This window comes from Ursus maritimus, unplaced genomic scaffold (genome assembly GCF_017311325.1).
Source record: "Ursus maritimus isolate PB19 unplaced genomic scaffold, ASM1731132v1 scaffold_13, whole genome shotgun sequence".
NCBI classification, from domain to species: domain Eukaryota; kingdom Metazoa; phylum Chordata; class Mammalia; order Carnivora; family Ursidae; genus Ursus; species Ursus maritimus.
The window spans coordinates 8,128,041-8,148,378 of NW_024423675.1; positions in this window are offsets into that span (position 1 = coordinate 8,128,041).

Here is a 20,338-nt window from a genome sequence, read left to right on the forward strand (position 1 = left end):
CATAAAAATATTTGAAAATTCCAATTAAGATTGGGACAGAGATGTGACAATTTCTAATCTCCTTCCTAAGACCAATTTTCTAGAAGTGTTCCAAATGAGTCATAAACAGAGTATGACTTTTCACTGACAATTTTCAATGCTTCAGAATTCTTAAAAAGATGCAATTTGACATCCCAAATTCTGTACTTATGGAAAAATCAATATGATAATTCTTTTTTTTTTTTAAAGATTTTATTTATTTATTTGACAGAGATAGAAACATCCAGCGAGAGAGGGAACACAAGCAGGGGGAGCGGGAGAGGAAGAAGCAGGCTCATAGCGGAAGAGCCTGATGTGGGGCTCGATCCCATAACACCGGGATCACGCCCTGAGCCGAAGGCAGGCGCTTAACCGCTGTGCCACCCAGGCACCCCTCAATATGATAATTCTTAATAATCTTATTTTCACAAATTTCAAACCATATGTGATTATCTCCAATTGCACTTCAAAGCTTATGCCCTTTTTCCTCCTAATTTCTCTTTACTCGTGATTGGCAGATATTTTTGAAACACAAGTGTAATAGATGCTGCTATTTGTTTCCTGAGGTCCAGTCTCTTTTTCTGTGGTAGTACACCTCCTCATTGCTAGCAGGGCCTCCTTGAGAAAAATACTATAATGTCTAATCTGCATTGCAGCTAGGGGACATGTAAGTAAGTTTTTGCCAATGGGTTGTGGAAACAAATGGCATGTACAACTTCTAAAAACCCTTTCTAAGAGGGATGAATGTACCCAATTCCTTCCCTTTCCCCCCTTCTTGCTAGTTGCAATTATAGACCCATTGACTGAAACTGAAAGTCACTTAAAATTCAAGTTTTGAGTATGATAAAGAAAAAGGTGGATAATAAGATACACCTGATAATAATGCAGACCATGCCAGTCCTTAAAATGCTGATGTAGATCTCTATGTAAGAGGGAAATGAATTTTAATCTTGATTAAACCAGAGTTTCTTTCACTTGCAATTACACCTAATCCTAAACACATATTTTAGAATGCATTATATTCCATGCTAGCTCTACCTACTATTTCTGCTTAGGAGGTAGACCATAATAGAAAGATAGTGGATAAACATTTGATATTTAGTGTTTGGCTGTCTTACAGGAAAAACCGAACATTGAAATGATGGCTTGGGTATTTCATTTGATCAACATTGATACCTCCAAAGTTCCTTTTTACTCTAGTTAATTCACATCACACGTCAATGGTTTTCTTCCTTGTCTCTTTACTTTTAATTATATTTTTTAATTTCTACTTTTCTTGGGCTTCCACCATATTGCTTGTTTGCTTGTTTGTTTTTGACATTGTTCCTTCACAATTACAAGGTTTTGTTTGTTTGGTTGGTTGTTTTGATAAAAGCACCAGTCACATTTCAACATCTTCAGTCAGTTTTCCTGATTCCTTCCCAAGTCTTGTCACAGTGACTGTGAGACTGACTCTCTCTCTCTCTCTCTTTCTCTCTCTCTTTCTTTTTCTCATCTACATTTATTTTTCCCCCAAATTGAATATGTTGAACATTTGGAAGAAAAATAATTTGTATGTCCAAGATATTTTAGGAGGCTCTAAAATGTATTAGGGATACCTTTAGAAACACCTCTGTTGTACTTTTTTCAATTCCTAGGGATGCTGCTTCTCAATTTAAAAGTAGAAAATTTAATGATGTTTTTTACATTATCTAATATTGGCTGATGTGTTCTATAAAACAATTTATTAATTGTATACGACTGAATTCCAGGACAATGGAATGAAAATGTAAAGTTTGAAGCAGGCTGTTGTGGCTGAGCCTCGAAAACTTTAAAGTATTAGAAACCGGTTTAAGAAAAACAGAGTTATAAAACAAACAGTTCTATGAATACGTTCCTGAGTGACATTTTAAAAAGACAAAGCAAATTTTAATGCACTCCACAAAGGAATGAATATTTAGGCAAGTAAGAACATGAATAAAATGACCAATTCTTTGAAATTCTACTTGTTCCTTAGCATATATGTGGAACAGGCCTGAAATAAAATACAGTATCCTGAAAATGCCAGTGATCAACCCAAAATCAAAATAGAGGCAATACTGCTGCCAGCTATGGTCTTAATGCATGATGCCATTTTCTTATTTCATGTATTTTCCCTGACAATTCTTCTAAGTTATTTCTCATGAGAAAAATTGAGTTAAGTCATCCCCAGAAAAGTGAGTCATCGTAACTAAACACACAGGAGTATCATTCCATGGATGAATAAATGAGAGCAGTTCTATTTCAAACATGCCAGATGCTATACATTTTCTGGAAAGGATCAGGATATCAGGTCTTTAGTGAGACTTCCCGCTAAGCTGAACATCTGTTCATAATATATTGTGCACTTGCTAGTAAGCCTAAGAATGCTAAGGCGATTAGAACATCTTGATTGTGTTTTCCAATAGTATACAGAAAAAAAGGAGATGTGGAATCAGAGCATTGAGCGGGCAGGAAATCAGCACTCAGCCACCATCCAAATATGCACCACGTTGTTTCTCCACTTGTTTCTCCATTAATCAGTTGTTAGAAATTTTCACAAAAGCATAGTTGACCTATTCAAGAAAATCGTGTGACTTTGTCCTTGAAATGAATAAATAGCTAAAGATAAGGATAAATAGAGGAAAAAAAATTCACATATGCAAAAGCATATCTACCCCTGTAAGCATTTTCCTTGGCCATTTTGTCTGAATTGTTTCTCTACACCACTGAAATTGCGAAGTAAGGAAAACAATTTGTATAACCTTATAGGACATATAGAATAGATTTCTTTGTGAAATTGATCTTCCATTTAAATATTCCCCTTCATCCATTACTTTGTATCTGGTCATTTACCAAATCCTTCCTGACTTTTTCCTAACCAATGACCTTATAACTGTATATACTGCATTAAAAATTCATATATTCTATTGAAAATCTCCAAACAAGCACTATAATGATCACGAAAAGCCATCAAGTCACTGTACATTATTTACAAATTAAAAATAAAAGTTTTTAACTACTGAAACATAGCCCCTTATTAAACCCTCTAATTACCAGTGATACAGATTCAGAACAAGTATGCAAGAATGCAATTATTCCCTTAGGCAGTACCTGATTAAGCAAATTTGATTCAATTAATTGAATCTATATGTGAGGAAAATCTATAAAAACCTGAATATCCTGAAAAATTTATATCATGGCTTCACTTTGTAAGGAAAAGATGGTTAAAATTATGGGTACAGGAAAGATAACAGGAGCATTTTTTCCAAAGGCCATAATCATACTTAGGTCATTATTGTTTGATTTGCCATCTTATTTTTGAAAATGTGTTTCATATAGTTACCTTGAGTTTAATTGAGACAAAGAGCATGATACTTTGCTAAAACTACATGCTGGAAATAAGTTCTCAATAACATTTTTTTTTTTAATAATGATGATCCCATACTTCGGGATCTAAATCAATACAATGCACACTGGGAAATAATCTGCCAGGAACATGGTGCGTATTAGCTTTTCAGACTCAGAAAATAGAGAAGTCTTTCTACAGTTCTGACCATTTTAGATGTAGGAAACATTTATCGTAGTTGTTATGTGATTGTAATATTCGATTGCTCAAGGGAAGAAGCAATTTTGTTGGCAAAATCTGTCCTACATCTCAACATTCAACATAATTTAGTAGATTATTCTAGCCCATGGATGATATGAAGACAAACAAAAAGATGTAGTAAATAAAATCATGTTATGGGACATCTAAATTTAAGAAAACATAGCAACAAATCACCTGAGTTGGTAATATGTGTGTGTTTTGCATACATTTTCCCAAATGGCCCAATTCAGAGAATAATATTCCAGTAATTAGAGGTAACCAAGAGGGAAAAGTCCAAAATGGATTATCGCGTTTAATATAATATCTTCACTAGAGTGTTTTATAACAGAATCTGTCTGTTCTGTAACCCAAAGCACAGTTGATGAGATACCTAATATATGATCCAATTTATTTATGTGTCTAGGATAGATAGATGATATATAGAGAGATATAGCATTTTATATACATATGTATATATAAAATGTAAATTCAATTTTGTTTTTTTTCAAAGCTGATGTAGTCTTTTCCTATCATTCTTATGTATTCCTAATAGACTGATTATTGGTAGCTTTACCTGAAAAATTGTAACTCCAAAAACCTGGAAATTTTAAATAGATATCAATGTGTGGCTCTGCATTCTCCAAGTTCAGTTTTACTTTTTATTTAAGTTTTTTTTATTGTACTTTCTCTAATGAGTATTTAGTTTTGTATTGTTTGAAAAGGAAAGCTTGATTCGGCTATTCTCTGGGTGTGTATTTTTAGAATATAGATTTAACTTTGAGAAGAAGTAACATTAAGGTAATTGTTAGCGCTGAGGTGATTGCAAGAGAATTTAGCTTCTATGGATGAACTCATGCCTGTTTGCCTGAGTGATTCATATAAGAGAGTAAAGAGAAAATTATAGATAATTTTGTTGACCTATGCCTATACTGAGATACATAAAGAATGGGAAAGAAGCCAGAATGTTGGAAACAGAAATGTCCCGATTAAAAAAAGAAGTTTCAGAAGAAATCACTGGTGTCAGATGACACTTGCCTTTTAATAGGGTTATTAGATTGTGAGAGGCCACTCACAGGCATTTCTAGATTTCTTTGCAAAACATTTTTCAAAGCCACTCATAAAACAAACAAACAAACAAACAAAAAAAAACCTTGCAGAAAAAAAAGGAGAATGTGAGTTGGAAGAAAACTCTTAAATAGATTAATAATTGATTGAAAATCCAGGTTTATGCATACATCAATGTCATTTTGAACAGAAATCATAACACTACCTCTTCAGAGTTTTTATCAAGGACATTACTGAGACAGTAGTGGCAGCCTCATAGGTGTTCAGGTTGGTGCAAAGCTGGAGGGGATAGCTGATATTCAAATGGCGTAATTGTATACAAAAAAACATTTTTTATAGGTTGGATAGGTGGGTCATATCTAACAAGAAGAACTTTAGTAAAGGTAAATGTCAGTCCCTACTTAGGGTTGTTTTTTATTTTTTATATTTTGAGATTTATTTATTTATTTTAGAAAGAAAGTGCACACATGAGCAGGGTGGGGAGGGAGAATCTCAAGCAGACTCCCTGCTGAGCATGGAGCGTGGGCTGGTCTCACAACCCTGAGACCATCACCTGAGCCAAATCTAGAGTCTGACGCTTAACTGACTGAGCCACCCAGATGCCCCAGTCCACCAAAGAACTGGAGGAAAGGGGAAATATAGTTCTAACCTTTTAAAGGCCATCAGAGAGAGGTTATAAAACTCTGGATGGGAGAATAAAGTAAATTACTTCTCAGGTTTCATCTACCTCTGAGGTTAAATAGCTATAGTGTATATTTATTATACCCTATAAATTTGAAAATTGTTTTGAAAGTATTTATGAATAAACTCTATATTTCTCTGAGCATCTAGGTAAACACCAACCCGTTGTCCATAAAAAGATTACTCTGGTCTCTGACTCTTTTAGAACGATCATGATAAAGCTTTAATAAAGTTTTCAAATTCTCCTGAAACTAGAACGCTTCACCTATTGCAAGGAGTCAATTCATTTTAATGTTGGAGAAAGAAATTGTCTGCTTTTGCTTTCGTAGGAACTGGTTCTACTTCAGATATTATTGTAGGAGATGTATTGTGTTCCCTTTACTCAAATAGACAGAATAATTGGAATAATAATTTTAAATGCATATCAAATACAAGGGAATAGTCATAATTTTGGTACTAGACACCATTTTCAGGCATTTAAGAAAATCTAATTTTTAATAAAATCAGTTTCATGTTGGCAATAAAGTCAGTTGGAAATGGATTTATTACAAGTGATATTTTTCAAATAAAATTAGTACTTACCTCTGGTGTGAAAAATCAAAAGAATTTTGACATGGCAATCATATTGATCTTACAAGAACATTCCTCCCACTGATGTACTAAGTTTAAAGTTCTCAAATAACCCAATTAGGGACCTTTAAGAGAGAAAGAGGAAAAAAATCCTGGCCGAATGATGACTAATTAGAATGACAGGCGTTCTTCTGACTCATGGGGGAGTCACAGTACCTAAGCAGTAAAAATAGTGTCTCATTAGTCTTTTAAACATTATTCCCAGGTTTCCGTGAAATTGATATTTAATCACTTTCCCAGTGTACAGCAGGCACTTATTACACTGGGAAGACATGGGGAGTGAAAAGTTTATAAAATTTCTGTCAATCTCTTCTCAATTTGAAGAATGATTCATTATAATGGGCCACCAGTGGCAAAAGGACCCTGAATGGAAGCCGGTAATTAACTTCGCTTCTTGCTTTATTGATGGCATTTGCTGGGTTCTGAGATTAGATGGTGTATCTGGTGGGATGTACCCTATGGATCGTGCTGTACGATATTCTAAACTACATCTAAATCATATCTACAGTTGTATTATTCAAAATTCTATATGTTGATTTTCTGAAATTTGGGGTTATTTTAAAGTATTTAGAGACTAGGTTTGCTACTGAGAGTGTGTAGATAGAATTAGTGTCTAAAGGAAGAAAATACACATCTAAATTTGGGGGCAACTCTGTAAACAAACATTGACTTTAAACAATTTCCTTTTAAAAATTGTCAATACATTTGATCTCTGTTGTTTTTATGAAATATGGCTATTCTTTTATCCTTTAGTCTTTAGTACTATTTTACTCTTACTAAATGCTTCAAAGTGTGGTTATAAGGGCTATTTCACTTTGTCCTTAAATCCAAAATTAACTTTCACATGTATACATGAAACTTTAAGAAAAATCAATCCAGCAGCCACCCTTCCCCCCCAAAAAGGAATATTCTTCCAAATTTCACCAAAGAAAGGAGAAAAGGGTGAAAACTCTAAGTTTTTTTTTTTTTTTTTATTCCATTACCCTTCTAACAAGCAACACTTTATTTCATGGACATAGCATGACAAATCTTGTGGTAGTTTGTTCACTCCATAAAATGGTAGGATGGTCATTCTCTGTCTTATATTCTCTCCCCCCCCCAAAAAAAAACAAAAAACAAACAAACAAACAAAAACCTCTATGTTTTGTGTCCAAAAGAAAAACATAATCAAGGCATATTTACTTTATATTGTTGAACTGATCTATTTTTGATTTCCCATTTGCAGTCCATTCTGGGAAAACAGAGTGCTTCATTGGAATAGAAGGTCCCAGCAAGTCCCAAGGTAGTTTCTACTAAAGTAGCACAGGGTTTTGTCCTTACAGAACTCATATCCTAATGTTGGTACAGACATAAAAACTATTAAAAAACAGTGCAGCAAGTAATTTTCTAGTACATACTACAACTTCATGAGCAAATGTTAGGAAAAGCATTCAGAGCAGCTCTTCGTCTAAGGTTCAGAAATGAGCAGTGCCAATAAATATCATAAAGTAACTCAAGCATATTCAAAGTGGTATATTAGTCTGATTCAGCAGAATGTACTATTCTGGAAATCAGGAAACAAGTTCTGCTATTGTAAAGTAAAACTGGGTAAATAATGATACAAATTTAATGTATGAAATGGGAAATAGATTTTTGCCTCGATTGAAAATTAAAAATTTATTAAAAAGTCCTTTTAAAACTTGCAGTGTTATTTAAAACCCCCCTCACCAAATATTTTCCAATTAGTGTTTTTATGCAGTTCAAAATTTAAGATAAAATATGTAACCTTCAGCATAACCATTCTAACATCTATGACAAAACCATAGCATTGTCAAAATCTTTATACTGTCCTGTAGTCTTTACAAATCATGTGCTGAAAGCAAGACCTAAATTTCACAATGTGCATTCCAATTTTCTATTAAGTGAGAACCCTCTAAAGACCACAAAGGGGCCAAATTATCTAAAATATTAAAGGCTTATTATATTTCTACTAAATTATCAATTTTGTAAAACAATTAAACAGGGAAAGCCAATTAGTGTGAAAGTGGTCTTTAGAGTATAATCATTAGTTAGAAGCTCGTTTGATAAGGTTAGGTCCAAATCTAATAAGTTAAACCCCCAGCAGAACCGTAATAGAGCCTTAGTGGCAGTTTTTAAGAGTATCGCTCTCTAAATAGAAACTGCAAGAAATTAAGGAAATTGAAAACGAAGTTATTTTTGCTACAATCAACAAAACCTCTGTAGAGCTATGTCAAGTAAGAATCAGGGTAGTTTCTTAATTATTATCACTAGAAATTTATTTGTACTATGAATCAAAATTATTATTAGTTCCAGTTTTTTCCAATAGAGTACTGAGGAGCACAGGTAAAACAATTATGAACAGAAGAGGCAAATATATAAAATAAAGTAAATGCTTTCTAACCTTGGGGAAAATGAAAGAACATTAATACAGTGAGAGCACACAAATCTAATATACACGATCATCACTGCACTGTAACATTTTCAGCCTCTATTAGCTCTGCCTCATTTATGTTTGGAAAATATCCCTTAAATAAAAATTAAAAAAAATAAAGGAGATGTAAAATGGTGTATGCAAATATACGTGTTTACATAAGCATGAAGTTTTCTAAATGTCACAACAAAACTTCTAAATTACCAAACTAGTTGTCTTATGCAGAGAATTGGACCATTTTCAGAAAAAGAAGATGCAACCTAGTAAATGCTAGCCTATTGGCCTGATTGAACAAAGGAAAAGTCACCCACTTGAGAATACAGGGTTTAAAAAAATGTACATATATATAACTTGAAATAAGATTATCTTATTTATTTTGCTTCAGTTACATACATTTCCACTTAAGTATTATATAAATAGACAATGAAAAATGAAATATTATAGATCTGAAAAATAATTATGTTCTCTGTTTATCATTTTCTTCCATCTTTTCAAATTCTGTATTTTAATTCTAAAGAAAGTAGATAATTGACGTGATCTGATCATCTACCCACCAGTACATCCACATTCAAAAAAGGACAGATTGGTCATTAGGGAACATTGGCTGATGACAATGTCTCCTACCTCGCCCTACACAAATATGCTTTTCAAGGGATTATAGAAGTATGATCAACGTTTATTTGCCTCTTCTTATTCCTTTTATTTCTCTATTATTGCATGTGCATATGTGTTATGATTCACTTTTAAATAATGCTATAATTTAATAATTTATTTTGACATTCATTTTGAAGTATCAATCTTTTTTATACTATTTTCCATAACTATTTTGTTCTTTTTCAGTAACAATGTTCTAAAGCTACATCTTATTAAAGTAGCTGCATAAATAGTCATGCCAGATCCCTCATGTAATTGAAAAATAAAATAAAATGAGCATCTGTTTGTACAAATTCGTAATGTGAGTGATAAAATACAGGTTAAAGGTTAACGTAGAAAAAAATTGGACATGGTGTATGAACACAAAATGAATTATTACATGGCTATGTAATTTTATTGCTCCCACTTAGTTAATTATGCTGTATATCCAACTAATAGTTAAACAGGCAAGCTCCCACTTCAGTGTCCTCGTCCTACAACTATAAATTACTCCATACACTGAATTGTTATTAGCCATAAATCTCACAGCAAGGTGTAATAACAAAAAAACAATTTGCCTTACCACTTGAAAACGTCACAAATGTACTTTTAAAATACATTTCAAAAGAAATCATATTAACTCTGGCAGTCATAGCTTGATTTAAATACCTCAATATAGACAGAAAAAAAAATGTTTTTGTTACCTATGGCTGCATAACACAGCTCCTCAAAACTTAGTGACTAAAAACTATGACCTTTGTTTGCTTGTAGTTCTGCGATTTGGACAGTGACAGCTCATCTGTGTGCCCCATGGCATCGACAGGGTGGCTTTACTGGGACTGCACAATCTACGTCTTTAGATGGCCTCTCTCATGCCCGTGGAGAGTTAGTGCAGGCCGCCCCCCAAAAATGCAGCAGAAGCTGCTGTCTGGGGTCTTTGGTTATTCTTTATGTGGTCTCTCCAGTTGGGTAGCTTGAACTCCTCACAGTATAGAAGAGGGAGCTTTGGGGCAGTCAGACTTCTTACAGGTTGGCTGGTGTACCCCCGAGCACAAAAGCATAATCTGCTAGACTTTCTTTATGGCTTTGATTCTCAGCAGTACACCTTTAATTCTTCTGCATTCTGTTCGTTAAAGCAGGTCATGAGCCAACTCAGATTTAGTGGGAGAGTACTTTACAGAGGCCCTAAAATAATATTCTACTTCAACACGTAATTTCCTATAGAATTTCCAAAAGTCCAAACCTGTAAGTATGATTCTTGTTAGTATCGATTTCATTTCAACTTAATATAAAGACATATATATGCCCAAATTTTCCATGAGTTTATTAAGGTAGCTAATCTTAAATGTCCTCTCCTAGGGCAGGAATCTATGTATTCTATCTATATTCCCCATCTAATTAATTTTTTTTTTTTTTAGCTCTACTCATCACTGTGTAGAATTAGCCTAGCTGGCAGTAGAAGGTAGCTGATGTAGCCCCTGGGGTCCTGTTACTTGAGGAGATGCAGTAACGTCTATGTGCTCTTTATCAGAGTACACATGCACTCAAGGCAATGTTTCTCACATCCTTCCCTACCTACAATATACAACACCTTTATGACCATCAAAAGCAGTAATAATCTTGAGATAAGTCCTTTCTTTAAAAGATAATTTCTTAGAATGTTATGCAGTAAAAATGGTAAATTTAGGTATAAATGCTTATGTATGATAATTTCCTTGATGAAGTCAAAAATGCCCACCAGTGTTCAAGATTCAGAAACTTGACCACTAATACTAGCTATCAGTTGCTAATCCAAACAATGCAGGTCACATCGAGGCAAAGTCATTGGCAAAACTGAACATCGCTTGAGTGGAAGGTGCAGCAAAATACAAGGAACATGTAAAATATGAGAAGGCAGAAAATGTTGGGAGAGGTGCATGAGAGATGAAGTGGGAGTTAGTACCAAGAGAAAAGCTATAAAACAATTTATAGCGTCTAATATTTATTGAGCACATACTATGTATCAAGCACATTATTTATATCACTTACCAAAATAATATAAGCCTGCAACCCACCACTAGTTACAATACTTACACAAAGTAACAGAGAGAAAAGGGATGAGAGGAGGCAATAACTGGCCCAATTGAAAGAACAGGAGCAAAATGTGAGCAAATACCCAGGAGAAAGGTCCCTGCTTGAGGCTTCAGGCTCAGTGTTCCCTGAGTCATTATTAGCACATGCACTAGAATGGGTTAGAAGGTATAATTGGCAAAACTAAAGAAACTCAGGGAATATGGGCACCAATTTGTGGGAGTAGGTAAAGGATTTGGATTGAAGCACACTGGGTGACATAGTAGCTAGTGTTAATATATGGTAATATTAAATTGGTGTTGAAATTGGGATCCAAAACTAGACAGAAGATACTGATTAGAGAAACAGAAGCATAGAGTTTCAAAAAGTAAATCATTTCACAAAAGGGAGAAAGTAGAAGTAAAAGAACAAAATTACAAAGTGTTCTCATTGAGAAAAACATAATTTACAAAGGGAGAAAGAGGAGGTGTGAGTGAAAAGAAAGATTGTAAAAATAGGAAAAGAACGAATAACACCAAGGAAGTATAGAAACGTGGCCAACAGCGTCAGGCACAATTAGAACTGAGGAAGGACGACAAACATTGCTTATTTGATTTTCATTTTGGAGTAATAGCTTCTGAGTGATTCATTTGGTTGTGTTTTTCTAATACATCTTTATGGCAATAGCTGAGTTATATTAATCCACTATATTTCTCAGGGGGTGGTTTCCATGATGTATTTCTCTAATGGCAGTACTGTCCAATATACTACAGATACTTTAGCAAATTTAGCTTTAGTTTAATTACACAATTAAAACACTTCCTGACAGTAACATACTGACTACACATAAAATAACCTGTAGTTTCTTACACTGTATAAACAATAACCTGTATAACAGTATTACACGATTAAAAATAAAGGCATACAATGAAGAATGTTCTATCATTTTTCCCTAAAAAATAACAGCTTCATGGTCTTGGTCCTTGATATCTATTAGGACAAATTAGCCCCATAGAGTATTTAGCATAAGATAGCTTTCATTGAAAGTCTATTATTTGCATTTGAAAAACATAATTAGTGTTTTGGTATTGTCTTATACTATTTAAAAATGGTCGGAAATATATTTCTGAAATATTAAGCAGGTACTATATATACCAGTCAGTTCTAAGTTCTCTACCTATAGTACCGTATTTAATCCTCGCAAAACTCCATGAGGTAAATAATATTGTTGTCTGCATCTAAAAGAGAAAAGATCTAAGGCTCAGAAAAGTGAAGATTTGCTCAAGGATTCAGAACAAGAAAGTGGTAGAATCAGTATTCAATTTCACACTGTTAAGCGTTATATTCTTTATCCACCCCCAGATGATAAAATCTCAAATGACAAAGTGAATCTTAATTGTCCTGCCAGAAAATTTAGGGACAAGCATAGCCCTGAGCTAAGTCATGTGGTATGCAGTTACAAAAATGCCTTGGAGAGCCTCTGGAGTATTTGCTTGATATACATCAGAGAGGCTCTTCAATACTCAGAGAAACATAAAGAGACTGTCTTAAAGATCTAGAAACCAAAGACTTCATCGGAGAAGCTGCCCTCCAGGGACACTAACCATGGAAATGCAATTCCTCTGCCCTTCCATACTCCCTTGCCTGGTAGAACAGAATCCTGCAACCCTGTGAATGACCCGTGCCTTCAGTCTGTTTGAACATTGACTTTAAGTACTTCTGATAAGACTAAAGAATTCACATAGAACTAAAGAATAAATCAATAAAATAAGTTCTCAGAAAATATTTATGGAAAACAATAAGCCCCATGCTTGCCCTTTATGACCATAACTAATCTCTACAAATCTCCAGTGCACAATGACCTCACCTAACCCCTACTCCTCTAATTCATCTTTATCAGCGTCTTCTTGACCCTTGTGACCTACCCTGGTCTGGCCTCAAACAGGCAAGGAAGATCTGTAATAAAATTATGAATAAATTAAATGGATAAATTCATAATAACTAACAACACTAAATGGCTTATGTATCTATATTTTCGAAAATAGAAACTCATTTCTTTTAGTTTCCAATAAAAATAATATGTTTTTATTCACTGGAAATGAGTTTACAAAGTTTAAAACCTCTTATAAGACTGCTCTATGATTTGTCTCTTTAACTGCCAAAACAAATTAATTTTAGCACATATTTTTGGACTTAGAAAAAATACACACATAGGCACACACATGCGTTTGAGTACTTATTTAACTCAATGCATATACTTATATTTTAAAGGCTGAATAGTTTACTATGGTCTTCATTTGCTCCTTTTTAAAAACAATTTAATGTGCATTTAAGGCATAGATTATTTGAGCAATCTGATGGGAGTTTTTTTCGCCTGTATTTTTTTTTTAACTGTTTTAAGTAATTATGTGTAAATATCTTTGGGCCTACATATTTGCACATTTCTAATATCCACTTATTAATTTTTTACATATGTTGTTAAACTGTTCTTTTAAATTGGCACAATTTACCTTTCCACTAACATTGCTTTCAAGGGAGCATAGACTCACACCTTTACAAGCAATGGACATTAATCATCTTTTAAATGTTTTAATATTCTTTTGTTCATTTCAGTGGGATTTTAAAAGTCAAAGGAAGTAGAGAAATAGAACATCCCAAACTAGAAGTCAGGAGAATTTGTTACACTTATTTGAAATACCTTTGTAATTCTTACTCATCTTTTATTTTAAAATATCAAATTAAGAAATTTTGTTACTCAAATAGAAAGTATATTTTATTTGAGAGTTTTGTTAAAGGACACAAATCTTCTAAATAGTTTCTCAATGTAAAAAGAACACAAGATTTTCCTGTATTTATACCTTTTTGAAAAAAGTTTATCAGGTGTAGGGGGCTCAGTCAATGGAGTGTCAGACTCTTGGTTTCAGCTCAGGTCATGATCTCAGGGTCTTGAGATCGAGCCCTGTGTTGGGCTCTATGCTCAGCTTAGCATGGAGTCTACTTGTCCCTCTCCCTCTGCTTCTTCCCCCTCCCGTCTCTCTCTCTCTCTCTCATAAATAAATAAAATTTAAAAAAGGAAAAAATAGTTTATCAGGTGTTTATAAATATTTTTAATATGTGGAAAATCAAAGCATCAAAATCCTTGACATAAAAATAATCTAAATGTATATCTTTATTCACAGGAAAAGCTCAGCATTCTGGGTCTGTAAAAGTGAAATCAAGATGATATTGTTGCACTGAAAACAGTTGGTCCTGGTATAGCAATACCTAGGGTAGGATCCTGTTAACTAAAGACAAATATAAACATGCTTCAACTTCAGTAAAGGATATTATAGCAACTTCTACCCTGAGTGTGGCTATTATTGTTCCAAAGCAAATATTAATGAAAACTTCCAAGAAAAGAATTGCTGAGTCCAAAAAGAAAAGAGCCAAAAACAAAGTAAGAGACAAGGTGGTTCTGTATGATGCCTTGGATAGACTTCAATCATTTGTTCTTTCTGACTACTACTAGGAAGGAGCCCCAAACAGCCACTACCTTGAACAAATCTGAAAGGCTTATGACAGAAACCAATGCTTCTGAAGTGCCTATCACTTTCCTGTAAAAACCTCACTGCTATTTCTGAAGAATATATTATATATGTTATCTGTGCTCATATATATTTTTCTATATACAAACTATAAATATACATGAGCACAGGTAACATGTAATATATATATGTGCATATAAAGATATAAAATAAATGCATTATATACATAAGTATATACTTATAAATACATATATTTATATAAATACATGTATATATTTTCCAATTTTATTAAGGAATAGTTGACAGATATAATTTATATATTGAAAGTATGCAATGTGATTATTTGATACACACATTCATTGTAGAATAATTACCAAGGTCAGGATAATTAACATATCCATCACCTCACATAATTCTTTTTTTTTTTTTTTTGTAGTGAGAATGCTTAAGGTCTACCCTAAGCAAATTGCAAGTATATAATACCGTATTATTAACTATAATCACAATACTGAACATTAGATCTTCAGAACTAATTCATCTAATAACTAAAAAATTGTACCCTTTGACTTATATCCCCCCATTTCCTCCCTACTCCCAGCCCCTGGTAACCACCATTCTCATTTCTATAAGATTGTTCATTTGGTTGATTTTTAGATTTTTACATGTAAGTGTTATCATTCAGCATGTGTCTTTCTCAAACACTTTCTTAAAGAAGTGGCTTAGGGGTACCTGGGTGGCTCAGTCAGTTAAGTGACTGCCTTCAGCTCGGGTCATGATCCCAGAACCCTGGGATTCAAGCCCCATGTCAGGCTCCCTGCTCAGCAGGGGAGTCTGCTTCTCTGCATCCGCCTGCTCATGCTCTCTCTCTCGCTCACTCTCTCTTTTTCAAATAAATTTAAAAAATCTTTTTAAAAAGTGGCTTATTTCACTTAGTATAATGCTCTCCAGTTTCATTCATGTTGTTGTAAATAACAGGATTTCCTTCTTTCTTAAAAAAAGAATTCCTTCTTTTAATGGCTGAAAAATATTCCGTTGTTTCATTCCATTGAAACTATTCTATAGTTTCTTTGTCCATCCATCCATCATTTGATTTAAGTAGTTTTTCATGGCTATTGTGAAAAATGGTGGCAAATGAACATTGGAGTGAAGATATCTCTTCGAGATATTGATCTCATTTCCTTAGATATATATTCGAGAGTGGAATTTTTGGATCATATGGTAGTTTGAGTTTTAATTTTGTGATGAACTGCCCTACTGTTTTCCCTAATGGCTATACCAATTTACATCTGCACCAATAGTGTAAAAGATTTCCCCTTATTCTACATCCTTACCAATTTTGTTAACTTTTGTCTTCTTTTTTTCAACATTTGTTCAAGTTCATTTATTTATTTAAGTAATCTCTACACCTAATGTGGGTGTAAACTTCTGATTCCAGGATCAAGTGTGGCAAGCTCTTCAGACTAAGACAGCCAGATGCCCCAAATTTTGTGTTTTTGATAATGGTCATCATAATAGGTGTGAGGTTATGTTTCATTGTGGTTTTGATTGCATTTCTTTAATGATGAGTTACATTGAGTACTTGTTCGTGTACCATTTGTATGTCTTTGGAAAAATGTCTATTCAGGCCCTTTGCCCATTTTTAAATTGGATATGCTTTTTTGCTACTGAGTTGAAGATGGCATGATTTTATATATAGAAAACCCTAAAGACTCCACCAAGAAAACTGATAGGACAATAAATGAATTCAGTAAAGTTGTGGGATCAAAAGTCAGCATATAAAAATTAGCTGTATTTCTATACACTAATGATGAACTATTTGGAAGAGAAATTAGGCAAGCAATCCCATTTGTAGTAGCATCAGAAACAATAAAATACTTAAGCATAAGTTTAACCAAAGAGATGAAAGACCTGTACACTGAAAACTATAAGACAATGGTGAAAGACATTGAAGACATTTCTATAGAGAAATATCTCTTGCTTTTGGATCAGAAGAATTAATATTGTTAAAATGTGCATATTACCCAAAGTAATCTACAGATTCAGTGCAATCCCTATCAAAATTCCGTATTGTTTACAGAAATAGAAAAAAAATCCTAAAATTTATATGAAACCATAAAAGATTCTGAATAGCCAATCTTAAGAAAGAAGAACAAAGCTGGAGGCATCACACCTTTTGATTTCAAACTATATTACAAAACTATAGTAATCAAAACAGTATGGTACTGGAATTAAAACAGGCAAACAGACCAGTGGAACAGAAAGAGAACCCAGAAATAAAACTATATACATACTATCAACTAATCTTTGATGAGGGTGCCAAGAATATACAATTGGGAAAGAATAGTCTCTTCAATAAATGGTGTTGGGTAAACTTTATATTCTCATGCAAAATAATAAAATCAGACTCCTATCTTACACCACTCCTATCCCTTACACTCCTATCTTCAAAATGGATTGAAGAATTAAACATAAGACCTGAAAATCCTAGGAGAAAACATTAGGAAAAAGCTCCTTGACATTCGTCTTGGCAATGATTTTTTGGATAAGACACCAAAAGCACAGGCAATAGAAACTAAAATAAACATGTGGGACTATATCAAACTAAAAAGCTTCTGAATAGCACAGGAAACAATCAATACATTGAAAAGGCAGCCTATACAATAGGAGAAAATATTGGTAAACAATATATCTGATAAGCAGTTTAGATCCAAAATACATGTATATATATTTTATATACTTACATATATATATATACATCTGTATTTATATATATTTGTAGTTATGTATATATTTTAAATATATGATCTATACACATATCTGTTCATATATATTGCAATAAAAATTACTTCAAAATAAGAAAAAATCCAGAATTTCATCTAAAATGTAATGATTATTATATTTTTATAAAAAATGAAGCTTTACCGTCTTGAGGAAGAAAAGAGGGAACTACTTTTCTAGTAGTATTCAGATAGCTACCATCTGATGAAGCTCACAGCCACTCTGCCCATCTCTCAAAGAATTGCAGATTGTTTCTATGAGATTAAAACAAAAAAAACCCTATATAATTGCACATTTCAAAAATTTTATTTTTGACCATAGGATACCAATATACACTAAATATAATCTAACCATAATTGCAGTAAAATATATTAAACTTCATTATTTGAAAAAAGCACATCTTAGCATAAATGCACTTACCTAGTAATCTTATGCTTTTTCAGACCATTCTTTGATTTAACTCAACTGTGCGTTTTTACTATCTTGCAAACAGCTTGCAATAATAAAAAAGTGAACCTTCAACTTAGTGCTCCTAGCTTTTCTGGTTTAGCCTTTAAAAAGCACGCAGATGACGTTTATTTTTGCCCCTTTTTTGCTAGACAGAGTATTAGATGAGAGTGAGACTCATTTCTATTAGAAGTGTTGTTAATTTTGGGAAGCTGGAAAACAGAATAATAAACAACCTTAATTAATGAAAAGCACTAGTGGAAGAAAGGAGAGCTGCTGTCTGTGCTCAGTCATTGCTCTTCATATAGTAGCATCTTTTGCAACTCCTTACCTAGATCACTAAAGCAATAATTTCTTTTTCTGAAAAAAACATTGGTTTATTAAAGTTTTAATGCATCTTAAGAGGTCTTCGACAGTTATTACTAATAACATTTTAATGAGGGCTCAGAAAATCGAAGATATATATCTTCCAATTTGTACGTTTCATTTCCTGCCATTTTTGTCAGCCTAATCACTTTATTGCTATCCAGTTTCCTTGATTAGGTCAGTCAGGATGTAGCGAAGGGGTGCCAGAGCTGCTGTGGTCAGTAAGCGGGCAGTAAACAGAAAGTAAGCAGGACATTTGTCATATATACCTATATATACCATGGGCATAATTGGCTGCTAATTAAAAGCTATTCTGATACTAACTTAATCAAAAGTCTCCTTCTTGCATATAATGTTTGTATTCTAAAAACACTGGGCAGATTACAGTTGGAACATACCAGCAAATGCAATCATTCTAAAGTAGGCATGAATCCTAAGCACAGTATGAGAAATTATTACTGTGTAGTAATGGTTTCAATAATACATTATACTCATTTCACTACTTAAGACACCAAAGGAAACTCATATACATAAATAAAATAAAAAAGCAGAAACGTGGTTAGTACTGTTTCCCTATTAACTTTATGTTGCATAATACTTATATAATGCTGTGAAAATGCTCACTTACAATGAAGGGTAATGACTACAATAACACTTTATTCAGTGCTTTAATTTGTCCCATGAATCATCCTGGCCAATGTAATTGCATGGTTAATATGACACTATTGAATAAACAGGTCATGAACAAATGGGATGGGTCCTTCTTAACTGGGCCATGTTAAGCACTTGGATGAAAGGATCTCCTGAATAGTTTTACCTGAATGTATCTTATTATCAGCTCCCTGACGGAATGCACAATGAGTTTTGTAAATGTATACATGAGACTAAAAACTGTAGGACTCATTGTCCTGCAAAACTAAAGGGGGATTGAGGAAGGTGTGCTGGGTTTAAAAATGTTGTGTTGATTCCTATAAAATATTTATTCCTATTTCATTGGTAGTTTTATGCTAAGATATGAAACATGATTAAATAATAAAATGTGAGTTATATTTAGTTATGTAACACGTTAATAAAGGATTTTATGCAAATGAGTGGCTACATAGAAAGGTTTTTGAAAGATCACTGGGGATTGTAATGATTATGGGATATACTTCACGAAGCATGGCATGAGACAATGTTGATTTGCACTACAGAGAAAGGCAAAGCAATTATGAATAATAATATGAAAACCTTTTTAAAAACATCTGAAAGGGATTTTTTTTGTCTTTAAAATGCAATTAAAGGACAGGATAAAATATGCCCTATCTGAATTTCAGTGAAAATTTAGAAAATTTCCAAAAACAAATCTATAGAAAGAGGATAAGATAAATGAAGCTTCTATGGACTCTGATAACACAGTGAAGCATAGATTTTCCAGTAGGCAAGGAGTAAAAAACACTTTTTTTTCTTGATTTCAAGTGCCTGATCCTTGAAAGTTACAAAAATTCCTACCAGCATGGTAATAACCATAGGACCAGACCTAAAGATGACTGCACACCTAGAACCTCTTCAGGCAAACTACAAACTGAAATAAGGAAGAGAGGGAGTGAAGTATAGTACACTCATTTTATGTGGTAAGATGCAGCCACTGAAAATGGAGGTGCTAAAGACTCATAATAATTCAGCAAGTACTCGCGCTGTAATGTTCTGTTAAAAAAAAAATCACAACATAAAATCGGATATCAAATCGTAACTGGAGGGACCCCTGGGTGGCTCAGTCAGTTAAGCATCTGCCTTCAGCTCAGGTCATGATCTCAGGGTCCTGGGATGGCGCCCAGGGGATGGGCTATTTGCTCAGAGGGGAGCCTGCTTCTCCCTCGGCCTGCCCCTCCGCCTGCTTGTGCGCTCTTTCTCTCTCTCTCTCTCTCTCTGACAAATAAATCTAAAAAAATGATAACTGGAACAGAAGAACTAGTGGAAGGAGACACACAAAGAGGTTAACAATGAAAAGCTTTGGGTCATGGGAGAACAGGAGAATTTTTTTCCTTATTAAATAAGCAACCTTTTTCTCTATTTAGAAATTTCCTTAATAAGTATTTTTTAACTAAAATTTCTCAGTGTGGGGGCACCTGGGTGGCTCGGTAGGTTAAG